Source organism: Perissodus microlepis, chromosome 8, assembly GCF_051167445.1.
Source record: "Perissodus microlepis isolate ML-2025 ecotype Zambia chromosome 8, ASM5116744v1, whole genome shotgun sequence".
In the NCBI taxonomy this organism is placed as follows: domain Eukaryota; kingdom Metazoa; phylum Chordata; class Actinopteri; order Cichliformes; family Cichlidae; genus Perissodus; species Perissodus microlepis.
In genome coordinates this window covers 2580025-2592122 of record NC_140468.1, presented here as the reverse complement: position 1 = coordinate 2592122, position 12098 = coordinate 2580025, and the positions used below count along the sequence as shown (strand labels likewise).

General features: G+C 41.8%; 1 protein-coding gene and 1 long non-coding RNA gene across 3 annotated transcripts in view; one reads left to right on the top strand and one right to left on the bottom strand.

Annotated features, from left to right (window-relative positions):
• Window positions 1–12098, top strand: part of grid1b (glutamate receptor, ionotropic, delta 1b) — a 584637-nt gene that overhangs the window by 32464 nt on the left and 540075 nt on the right. The gene's annotated exons all lie outside the window — the stretch shown is intronic.
• Window positions 4622–8367, bottom strand: LOC146381011 (uncharacterized). The gene is made up of 4 exons (XR_014800982.1): window positions 7711–8367; window positions 6187–6432; window positions 6044–6115; window positions 4622–5703 (listed from the first exon to the last, which is right to left on the bottom strand). It is a non-coding gene; the product is annotated as an uncharacterized LOC146381011 (long non-coding RNA).

Here is a 12098-nt window from a genome sequence, read left to right as displayed (position 1 = left end):
TAAAGTGTCATCTGTTTTTTCTGTGATGGAGGCTTTTACTCTGCAGCTAGCTGGTTGTTATTAATCTCCAGGGACTCATCAAGAGTCAGATCTGCAACTTGCCCTCCCCTGAGTGAGTTCGACTTTCTGCAGGGGGAGAAAGCAAGTAAAGAACGGATGATGTCGCTCGGCTGCTTGCTTTCTTCCCCCAGCTCGTCTCATCCTGTCCGTTTATGTCTCCGTTTTGGCTGAACTTCTTTCTGCCTACCTCTGTTTCCCCCTCTTTCTCCTAAAGCTCAATCAAACCTGCAGCCTCCTTGCTTCTGCAGTTTGTCACGCCCCTTCACTCTCACTGTATTTGCACAGATTTCAGCTCACGTTTGGGAAGAGTGCCCTAAAATCTGTTTCCTGATGTCTTATTCCTGCAGTTATCGGTTTGATTGTGTTGTAGATTTGGCCACAAATTTGCTCTTTTTGCATAGAAACGCAGGACCAGGCTAACCCACCTGCTATCTTAGCCTTGTTCAGCTAAAGCTAACTCTACACCAGTAGAAAAAACTACTGCCAACAGGCATCCATCAGACTTTAGCACAGATTTGGAAGATTTTATTCTGAGTTTTGGGTATGAATACAAACATGTACCCTTTCTTCAGTCATTAGAAGTTTGTGCAATGGAAAGTAGTTAGTGGATTCATCCCAGCCACTGGCAACCCAGCTAGGGTTAGGGTTTGATATTGGTTGTATACTAGGGTTGGACGATATGTAAAAATTTTCCAACCAACAATTGTCAGTCCAATAATCAATGATGGGCGATATATTCGTGCATGCGCAGACTTTTTGATGGGCGGAGCAACGTAATCATGCACTGACTGATTTGTGCGTTTACAACACAGAAGTCCAAACATAGATGAACTAACTTCCCCCCAAAAATTAACACGTTGATGCGGTGTTGAACGCGATTAAGATTTTTAACTCAACCCATCTAGAGCGCACGATGAACAAACTTTGAACCAACAGCCAGAGACACTTCTGGGATTTTGAGTCAGTCTGCGCTCCAGATGGGTTAATTGTTAATCGCGTTAGTCGTGATGATGGCGCGTTAACGCTGACAGCACTAAAAAAATTAAGTCACCAATTTGGGATTTCTTTGGCTTTAAACCAAATATAAAAGAGGTAAATCTAAGGATGTAACCAAAGCGGTGTGCTGCTTGTGCAGACGTATAGTGTGAGCAAAGTACTCAAACACGACTAACTTGCATGAGCACGCACGTGTCCACCATCCGGCTGAGTATGCTAGGCTATCACCAGCTTCTGCAGCTCCATCAACAAGCATTTGGGCGCACTCTGAGGTAGGGGCAGATGAATATATTGGAGCCCATCTCCCAACCCTATTGTTTAGGTTTTTTAAAATAAAAAGAAGTCTTGATGCATCAAAAGGAAGTAAAAGTCAAAAAAAGTAGTAAAAATCATGTCACATGACCAACCAGAAAGCCGTAAACACTAAATGCACACGCTTTCATAAAGTCAGTGGATTCCATACTGACAGCACTTGACAGTGACGAGCTTAAAAGGAGTCAGTCAGCTGCTGAATATAAGCTGCACGTTCAAGTAAAACCCAAAAGAAAAATATTAGAAATGGTCCTCTTGACTTTTTCTTGAATGAATAATGAATGGAGTTTGACTTCATCCATGTTTTATGTCTGTTTGAGCTTCAAACTCCCAAAATGCCAGTTTCTTTGATACTTACACAAATCTTTTCATGACACCACATTGTGAATACGCTTATTTTCCCACATAGCTTCTCATGTTTTATTGTGCAGATTCTTTGTAAATGGGCCTCTTCATTATGTCCGCGTGGTTCCTCCTCCAGTCTGTGACTACAGTTTGGTCCAATACCTATTGCTCCATAAATTCTGTTCTGTCAATACCAACAGCTGTAATGGCCTGTCCTAAACTGCCCAACTCACTCATACGTGGGGAATTTACATCAAGCCGCCGTAAGACCGCAGGATCTGCAATGGGCTCGTATTTTCTGTTCATCACAGCTAACTGGAGATGGGCTGACAGCAGTAAGAGCTTCAGTGGTATCATAGATCAGTAGAGGGCCATCTGCTTGTCATTTCTGATTGGGGACAAAAATGTAACGCTCTGTCTTTAAAAGTCGCTGGTGACCGAGGATATTCAGATGGGAATGTCCAGGAGTTTGTACGGAGGTGAGGAAAGAAAGAGACGCTGCCAAATGGGGATTATACATTTTTCCTTTTAATTCTACTTGAGTCAATTGTGGACCACAGCTCATTGTTCTCACTTCACACATGCAGCTACTAAACACTTGAACTAATTAAATGGGCTTAATTTGCCAAATTTCTACAGCAGGCACAATTGGGTTTAATACTGTGATGGCCGGGGCCACTCAAAGTGTTAACAACCTAGGATCAAAACCACAGTTGCCTTATTTAAAACAGCAGCCACCCAGCTGGCATATAATATCTGTAGGCGATGAAAGGCAGGAGCGACGACGTGGTGGTGGAGGTGGTGCTACGGTTGGTGGTGCTGGCAGTGAGGAACTGTAAGGGTGAGACTGTTAGAAAAATAATGAGCTGCGTGGGTTGTCTGTGTAACAGCTGCTGATACGATGAATCCTTTCCACAGCTTAATTGGCACATAACAATACTGTAGGGGCCCAACTTTGCCCAAAAGCACTGTTTTAAAGTATAGGTACATCTTTCCAAAGCCTGTCTGAAGTTTCCATTACCACCCACTGTGGGTTCGTTAGATAGGTGGGTTAACTTGAAACTAATTTTCTGATGGATTTGAAGTGTACAAAGTAAGGATGCGGTGATGTTTGTGCAGCAAGTCACAGCGGTGCCGTGGCTCGTCACTGGATCCTCGAAGGTGCTGCCGCTGTGCCCTTGAAAATAAAAGCAACACTGCAAACACAGCATTGCATGTCGAACCAGATGGACTGTGAATCAGAAGGGTGTGAATGACAGATCCTGGGGAGCCCTGCCATCACAGTACCTGCAGACATATCTTAGTGCCAGATCACAGGGCACCTTCAGAGGTCGTGTTGTGTAGGGGCCTCAGGAATTGAACAATAAGCGGTGAAAACTTAAAGCGACATTTCTCATTTTCTCTTTGATGTGAACGGTTTTCAGTTTAGCTGTTGGTTACTTAGTAACAGCTGCCTTTTTGGCTTTAGTGGGAATTATACAAATGATGAATATTATTGAAGCAGATCTCCCAAATCTGAGGTGAAGCAGGGCAACATCGTGGTGTTGTGTGACTGTGAAGAATGAAAGTACAAACTCTGTTACTTACACCTTTGGAAACACTGGGCTTTAACCTCTAGGTGCCACAAACATTGCTTGTTAAAGGTGTTTTTACATTTTGCTGTAATCGCAGCGACCTTTCACCTGTGTAGGCTCTGCAAACAGACATGGACTTGTTACTAGAAAGTGCCTTGAGCAGGACCAGAAGGGAATTTTCTAAATCTTGTAAGCCGCACCAGGGACTAAAGCTGTGTAACTCGGTCCACCCAGCTCAGGGACTGTCTCGCGTTTAAGATGAAGGCAGTGAGAATCTCATGATGGGACACAAAATATTCCAATAAATAAATAAAAAGCTTACGTCATGCTCTGTAACTGGCTGCTGGCTTGCTGCACAGTCATTTTACAGTCTGGTGATTATTACTTGGCCTGCCAGAAGGATTTGTTTTGATTCCAGCAGAAACACCCAGTTCATTTATTTGGATGGTGGACCGTCTTTATTTACAGTGATGACACGCTCTTCTGCTTCCCAGCGGGAGGGAAGGGCTTCATGGGGGGAGTGGATCAGAGGCCCGCGATGCTTCTGACAGATCTGCTCTGGCACAAACATGACAGATGAGATTTACAGAGTGGTTTGCTGCGATTTTTCAAGCATCTGGATTTAACACTGCTGACGGGGGTTGAGTGGATGGTGGCGGCGAGGGACTTGGAAATTGGTTTGACTTCAACTCTGTGGTGTAGGAGATTGCCGATAAAGAGTTTGTTTGATGTTTTGTTTTGAGACTTGGCTCACTTTAGAAGAAAGCACATCTCTGTTCTTGTTTTGATACACTTCACGTCCTCGTTGTTTGCCTCGCAGCCTCTCTTTGCCACATGGAGATGAAAATGCTCTGGGCGGATAGGTAGATGAGGTTGAGGTCATTTCCTGTCTCTTTCAGACATTTTTAGCAACCAGTGTGGCAAACTGATAAGAGCCCCAGCCGGACCTGTCTTGACATACTAAAGAAAGACGTCAAAGTGTTACAGCTGGAGCTCAAGATACCAACAAAGAACATAAAAAGCAACACATCACCTCATCTGGGCTTCAAACGGCCGGGTAACCATCTGGAGCTTAATTCTAAAAGATGTAATGAATTTTTTTAGCATTTATGGTTTATTTGCAGCACTGTTCTGTTGGACTGAAGTATTTAAACTACAGTACATGAGGAATTCGAAATAAACTAGTTATTCTTTCGAATGAAGAAGCAAAATTAAATATAAAATACAAGTGTTACCAATCGGCATGTTATATTCTCAGTTATTTATCCAGTTATTAGGCCTGTGAGATGCAGATGAATAGTAATAATAATAATAATAAACTTTATAAAGCACACTTAAAAACCAGGGTGTGCCAAGGTGCTTAACAAGTAAGATAGAGAATAGGAGGAGGATAATAGAAATAGGACCAAAGCAAGTACTAAGTATGCCAGCAGATAACTGTCACTGATACATAGGAAAGCAACAGGTACAGAGCAAACAAGAATTTAAATGAGCATAAAAGTGCATGATATAAAATCATAAAAGAAATATTAACTAGAGGGAAAGGCAAGATTGAATAAGTGGGTTTTTAATCGTGATTTGAACAGTGCAATGGAATCAGATGCGCGGAGGTCGAGAGGAAGGTTATTCCACAGTACCGGGGCAGCCAGAGCAAACGCACGGTCACCCCGGGACTTCAGTCGAGATCTGGGTTTGGTCAGAAGTAGTTGAGTGGCAGATCTGAGTGTTCTAGCAGGAGTATGTGGTTTGAGAAGTTCACTAAGATAACTTGGCGCTAATTTATTAATAGTTTTGAAAGTAAGGAGTAATATTTTAAATTGAATACGGTACTTTATGGGCAGCCAAGGCAAGCTAGCTAGGACAGGAGTAATATGGCAAAATTTCCTGGTACCAGTCAAAAGGCGGGCTGCTGCATTTCGGACTGTTTGTAAAATATAACAGTCAGAAATCCTCCCAACAGAAGCCCGATTACAAAAGCTTTTTTTTTTTTTTTTTTTTGTAATCGACTCCTAAATGAGTTCTGTCAAGTGAGTAATTATTAATCAACTAATTGATTCTGCTTTACAGTCGGATGGAACCTGGCAGATGTTGTAATTTTAGCTCTGTCAAACGAGATATTTGGATATTTGGAAGCACCACTGGAGACATTTATAGAACATAAATAGTGACATCATATAAAGTAGTGGAAGTGAGAGTTTTTACATGGTTCTTATGTGCAAGAATAGAGGATGAGTGGGAGAAATGTCTGACACACACACACCAGGTCCATCTGCCAGTATCAAAGTATTTAAGTACTTTAAACTTACAGAAACTCAGACGTGCTCTTTGAAGACTTGAGATCAGGACCTGTGTTAGATGTACTCCTCCTCTCGTCGCTGGGAAGGCTCCAGCTCTCCTTGACCCTGAACTGGATGAGCTGAAGATGGATGATCAGGAAGCAGATCAGAGTAGAGAAAAGAGAGACAGAAAATTTCTCTGAACGGGACTAAAACAAAGAATTTTGACTCTGAGACACATCATGGTGAAAGTGTGGGCATGTACACTCTGAGTCACATGATATCACAACAGTAAGCTTCATTCAGATAAAGGTTATGAAAGAGGAGTATGACTCTACACAATGATGACCTGTTTTAGTGTTTCTCAGCTAGCTAGTCCAAACGGCGTGCACTCAAAGATGTTCTGGGGATGAATAATTGTGACTTCTGAAATTATCATTTTTAGTGACTCAGCAGAATCAGGTGATGCAACAGTCCTACCAGGTCTGAGATGAGCCACCGCGCCGTCCTCCTTCCTGCCCAGGGCGCATTCATTTGTGTTTACGAGATCCTCTGTGAGAAACAACGAGAAAGAGAATGAGATGAAAGCAATTAAGCCTTGAAGAATACACTGTAAGAATTACCTCGCTGCTTAGCTATCGCCGCAGCTTTGCAGGCAAGTGCTTCCAATTATCCAGAACATGCCCCGCTGGTTAAACAGTGCAATTATCAGCAAGATGGAGTCATCACCTCAGCGAGGCTCGGACAGCGCGGTCCCAGTCGCCCCGCGTTCTTCTGATTTATTAACCTCTCAGAGGCAGGAGCAAACAGCCGAGGTGGATGTTCATGAATCATTGTTGGTAGAAGCCCCCCGAAGAGCACAAGTGTTACTGCAGTACAGCAAAACACATTTTAAAAGTCATTTACTTTGAATGGCTTTTATACTGAGGCGACACAGCGTAACACGCCATCGCTTATATACAGAAGACAATAAATGCAAGTGAAGCAATAACTATCCAGACAGCACGACGCACACAGAGGAACTGATGGAGAGCAGGGAACAAACAAACAGCAGCATCAGACAGATGAGTGAAAAACAGGGATATACACGGCTCCATTTCTGAGAAAGAAATGGGAAAGTGCAGTAAGGGCAATATTATATACAAACTTTCATTTCTTAACTTGACAGTAGTCTTATATCTGTCACACATGATATATAACACATACTCTTCTGTACCATTTTACATCATTCTGAGCATCTGTAGAGTTGCTGATCAAAGTGGTGTACAGCAGCGGCCCCCAACCCCCGGGCCATGGACCGGTACCGGTCCGTGAGTCGTTTGGTACCGGGCGTTTTTATCGTTAACTCGGTTTCCCTGCGTCTTTTCCCGGGTTGTAGCTGTGTGTCTTATTACGCGTTACCATAGCAACCAGAGAGCATTAAGGGGCAGAGAGGAGGATGTTACTCTCAATGTTGTTGGCGCATTTCAGGAGGACGCTGCTAATAAAGTTACACAGTGAATTCTGGTTTATTATTATATTTACAGAATGCCACAGTTTTTGTCTCGGTCGTATCATTTTATTTAGTTGTATTTATCTGCGACACCTTAAAGGCCGGTCCGTGAAAATATTGTCTGACGTTAAACCGGTCCGACTAACAGTCGCAAAATCAACAACAAATATTCATATAAATCAAATAAAGCAAAGTAATAAAAGTCAGGGAAATCTGGTAAGTAGTAACAAAATACTAGACGGTAGATAATCCTGCTACAAAGTCTAAAGGCACACGTGGTTTAGTGGTTAGCATCCACCTGTAAATCAAAGCAGCTACACCCTAACTCTTCTCTAAATTTGTCCCCAACACCAACTTAAATCCTGAGCAGAGAGACATTTTGGGAGGCTGTGGGGACTGACTCAGTATATTTGGACAGCAGCATAACTACATAATGAAATGACTCATTGGTCAACTGTCCAGTTACGTCTGAGCATGCATTAAACATGTGCAGCTCATTGGGGTTTAATTACTTCTGTTAAACCCCTTTGATTAAAACTGAAAGTCTGCATTTAATCGCATCTCGATCGCTTTGTTCCTGAGCTCTTGGGACGGTGTGTAGAAGCAAACGTTTCTGTTCAAATACTCGAAGTAGCAAAGTGAAAAGTTCACTCACAGTGAACCCACATGAACTCCACAGAATCCCCGTCGGTCCGGGGAAAGTCCTGCTCTCAGCTGTCAAAGCCTTTTAATGGTGGTCCTGAGATTTCAGCGGAATCATTTATGACTTCACCGTGTCCTCTGCTTTTCACCATGTCCACACTGAGCCAAGAAAGCATAATGTTTGCTCTGTTTTTGCTCCCACAAACAGCCGACCCTTTCAGAAATCATCTGCAGAGCTGGAATCTGGAGACTCGGGCCTCTTTCTAATACGCAGCTTTTGGAAAACTGTGACTTCTGCTCGTCATGACTATGAAACACACATGAAATGTCCGTTTCTGTGCTGCCTGGAGAATGATCTGAAAATACTTGTCTGGGCTTTCCTTATCCATTAGTGGCTTTAGATGGCAGAGTATGGTCTCCATCTTTTCCTTCAGCCCATGACCGTCTCATTATTCCTCCTCTTCTAGTATGCCTTCTTTGTGAATCTCTCATCTGCCTCTCCCTCCCCCGTTTTCCCTCTTTTGCCCCTCACTCTTTTCTCCCCTTTTCCTCTCCCACCGGATTTCTCTGTGCCGCTCTCGCTGCAGGAACTCTTTGCTTCATATAAATGAGCTGCTCATTAGTAAAGCAAAGAGGCGACCAGCCAGCCAACCTCCTGCCTCCTGCAGCCAGTCGTACACTTCGCTCTCTCACCCGCTCTCTTCCTCTTGTGCTTTCTCATACTCTTTCCCACACTCGCAGTGCGACTTTATTTGCATGATGAGCAGACAATTGATATGCCGAGGTGCACGGGGATCTTTCCCGAGAATCCGGAGACATAACAAACCTTTCAGAGTCGCTCGCATTATTGCCTGTCCCAGCAGCATTGTTGGGCGGGTATTCTCAAAGGGGTCACACAAACAAGTTTTTTCAATTACTTCGAGTCCTCTGTAGCTTTATGGATGTGCATACAAACACAAGAGACAATAGAATGTGACTGTATCTGTTCTGCTTGCGAGTGCACATCATTATTTTCCCCGTCTCTTATTTCTATCTTTGAACGGTACCACTCATTTGAAGCGTGACATGCAAAGTTAACATTGTTAACACTGAACAACAGTGGAGCCATTTAGGGTAAAGTTTTTTTTTAATCCCTTTAAATCTGAAGGACAGGCAGGAAAAATATGCACCGTAAAAAAATGACTCCTTTAATCAATAATGGGCAGCACTGTGCTCATAAACGTTGAAGTGAATAACTGTAAAGAGCCTGAAGTGATATTTAGCTCAATTCTGACAGAGCTTGTGTAGGTCAGCAAACTTTTTTTCAATGATGAACTTGTTGAACTAAAAAAATGATTTCACAATAAAACTCAAACTAAACTTAAAGCTCACAAGTTGACAGAGAAAAGAAACAGAGTTTTGGAAATTTACAAGATTAAACCGGATAAATTTATGAGGAAAAATATAAATTCACAGAAAAAAAAAATAAGGAGAATAACTAAAAAAAACAAAACAAAAAAACACTTAGAAAATTCTGAGAAAAATAAACATCCATTAATCGCTGATCATTAAAAACCTGGAATATTTTTGTTCTATGACTACATATACACGTCTATGGAAGCCCGTTTCCGCCACTTAAAAAAAAAAAAATTACTTATTAACTCAAAATTTTGAGAAAGAGAAAATGACGTCATTCATGTAGATTACTGCTAACTCGAAATTTCGAGTTGCTTTTCTCAAAAGTTAATGAGCCGAAATTTCGAGTTATGGATACTTTTTTTTTTTTTTTAAAGTGGCAGAAACTGGCTTCCATACATATGATTTAAAATAAAAAGTACAAAAGTTCTTTCACATGGTGTAAAAACACTGGTTGCTGGAATATTTCATCATTGGCAGGGAAAAAACAAATTTAAGAGAAACATCTAAAATATTTAGAGTAAAAAAAAAAACTCCCTAATGTAGAAGAATTTCCTGAATTTCCATTTTTAAAAAGTAAATATGGTAAAATGCAGACAAATTTCCTTCAATTCATCTCGAACACTGAGCACCTTACATGTTGCTAACACTACGTCACTGCGTATATAGAATTAATTTTTAGCGGCCCTGATGTGGGTGGATGAATATTGCCTCCACTCTCATGTAGTCACTCTGTCACCCTCACATGCAGCAGATGTTAAAGGTTCCTGCTAATTTTGCCATGAGGCAGACGGTAGGCTGGTGCACTCGAAACCAGGTTACGCTTTAATAGATAATTACCATTATTCCAGCTCTTGGTATGTAAATTTATAGTGAACAGCAGCCTTTGGAAAGTGCCCAGCATGTTGAAAGTGCCCAGTGGGGTCACTTAATGGAGTCGGGGTGAAAATATAGCTTTCAGAAAATGATGGGTATAAAGAGAGGCCATTAACATGTACGCAACACAGTATACAGCAGATAGAGCTGTACTTATGCAGCCTACTGAAGTTCCTCCCTATTGTTTAACTGTGAGCATGTGAAAACATGAATAATGAGTCACAGACCAGCCCCACGGGGTTTGAGTCACGCATGCATTCACAGTCGACATGCAGAAATATTTCATATATCTCAGAAAAAAACCCATCGGGCTTTCAGTTTTACACATCGGCTGGCTGTAGCCACTGATATCGACGTGCAGCATACACTTCCTCAACGCCTTCAGTCTGTTTACCGTCTCCTGAGGCCTGCACAGGGTCAGGATAGTACAGTCAGCAGCCAGCAAATACTAAACAGGAAAAAAACTGCTAATGCAGTGTGACTAGTAGGAAATGACCGTTTCAGCTGAGGCTGGAAGCTGGGCTGAAAAGTCATCTACATTTTGTGCATGTCTGTCCTCAGGTAAACCTGGAAGCTCAAGATTCTGCTCGCTGTTGTTGTAAACCTGCATTTATTTGAATAACCAGCAGTTCTTTGGTCGCAAGAACCTTTGGAAGTCTATGGGAAATAATTCTTTTGGCCTCAGTCACTAGTTGGAGGTTGTACAGATTGCAGCGTAAGTTAATTCTCAGCTATGGTGATTGTTAGAAGGAGAAAAAGAGGAAACAAAAACACTGGCTAATGACTTTTCAATCACAACTTATCAGCAGATGAAGCTGATGGAGTGTCCTTAAGTTTTTCAGTCAGATCCACTCCTCATTGTGACATCCAGTTTCTAACAAACAAGGCAAAAACACTCTTGTAATGCCCTTGTAATGGCTACATGCATCTTTTCTTTGGTACCTCGGTCTATGAGGCTTAGGCTTTTCAGACACACAGCACATGTTTTTACTCCTAATTAGTTTTAATGTCAGACTTTACATTTGATGATTTCAGGATAAATTAACAGACCAGTCTTTGAGGTAAAAATATCCTGTCATGTCATGAAATGTTTGATTTTCTTCTTTCTCGATGGAATACTGAACACTAGGGGACATCTGCTGTTTAACCAGCAGAGCAATAAACATAAAGATAAGAGAAAATCACACCAAATGACTTTTCCATTAGCGCCTGTCATGTTCCATCTTTTTGTGAGAGGACGATGCACAGACACGGGATGAATTTACACTTATTAGGATCTGAGTGCATGTTTGCTTGTCCGGACTCTTGTGCCAACAGTCAGGTTGGCTTTGATTGGAGGATGTGAAACCGCCGCGAGACCAATGCTCAACATTGGAGAGCAACACACACTGACAGCATATGGTGTGCGTGCAACAGCTTAGCTAGCATATTGGCATCAACACCTTGCAGTGACACCAGGACACAGAATGTCTGACAATTCTGGAAACTGAGGAATTTTAAGGCATTTTCTGCACAATAAGCAAAAACTGAAAACAACAAAGATTCCAGAACAGCTTGGAAAGCTTCATGAATCAATCAGCACAAGGAGCTTGACTTTTCATGCCTCGTGCACTACTCATAATAACAGTTTTTGTGTTTTTCCTTATTTGCCTCCAACATCTTGAACAGCAGTGAAATACTTCAGTGTGCTCTCTGTTTATTAATCATCTGTTTTCATGATTGCATCGTCTACAATCAAGCTGTCAGACATTTTTAGCCACGAGAGGCGGTCTAATTGGAGCAGACTGCGTCAGAACTGGAGAGGATCCTCAGACTTTGATCTTCTGACATATCAGAGGTGCAGTGATTGACACTGAGGAACACTGCATAAATAATTTTAGTTTCTGGAGGAGCGCATGCATAAAGCAAACACATTTTTTGACCTTAACTCTTTCCTGGTGAGTTGAGTCTCAGTCAGGAGTTTCAGGTCTTATTTAATAAAACATAATGTTCATTTTACAAACTCCATGATTCCACTGGAGTCATAAAGAATAATAAATTTAACTATTTTTCTTACAATGTCATTGAAAAGTCACCACCATATGCATGTACAGTGTGCCTCAGCTTCTCAGTCAGATTGGCTTGCATTTA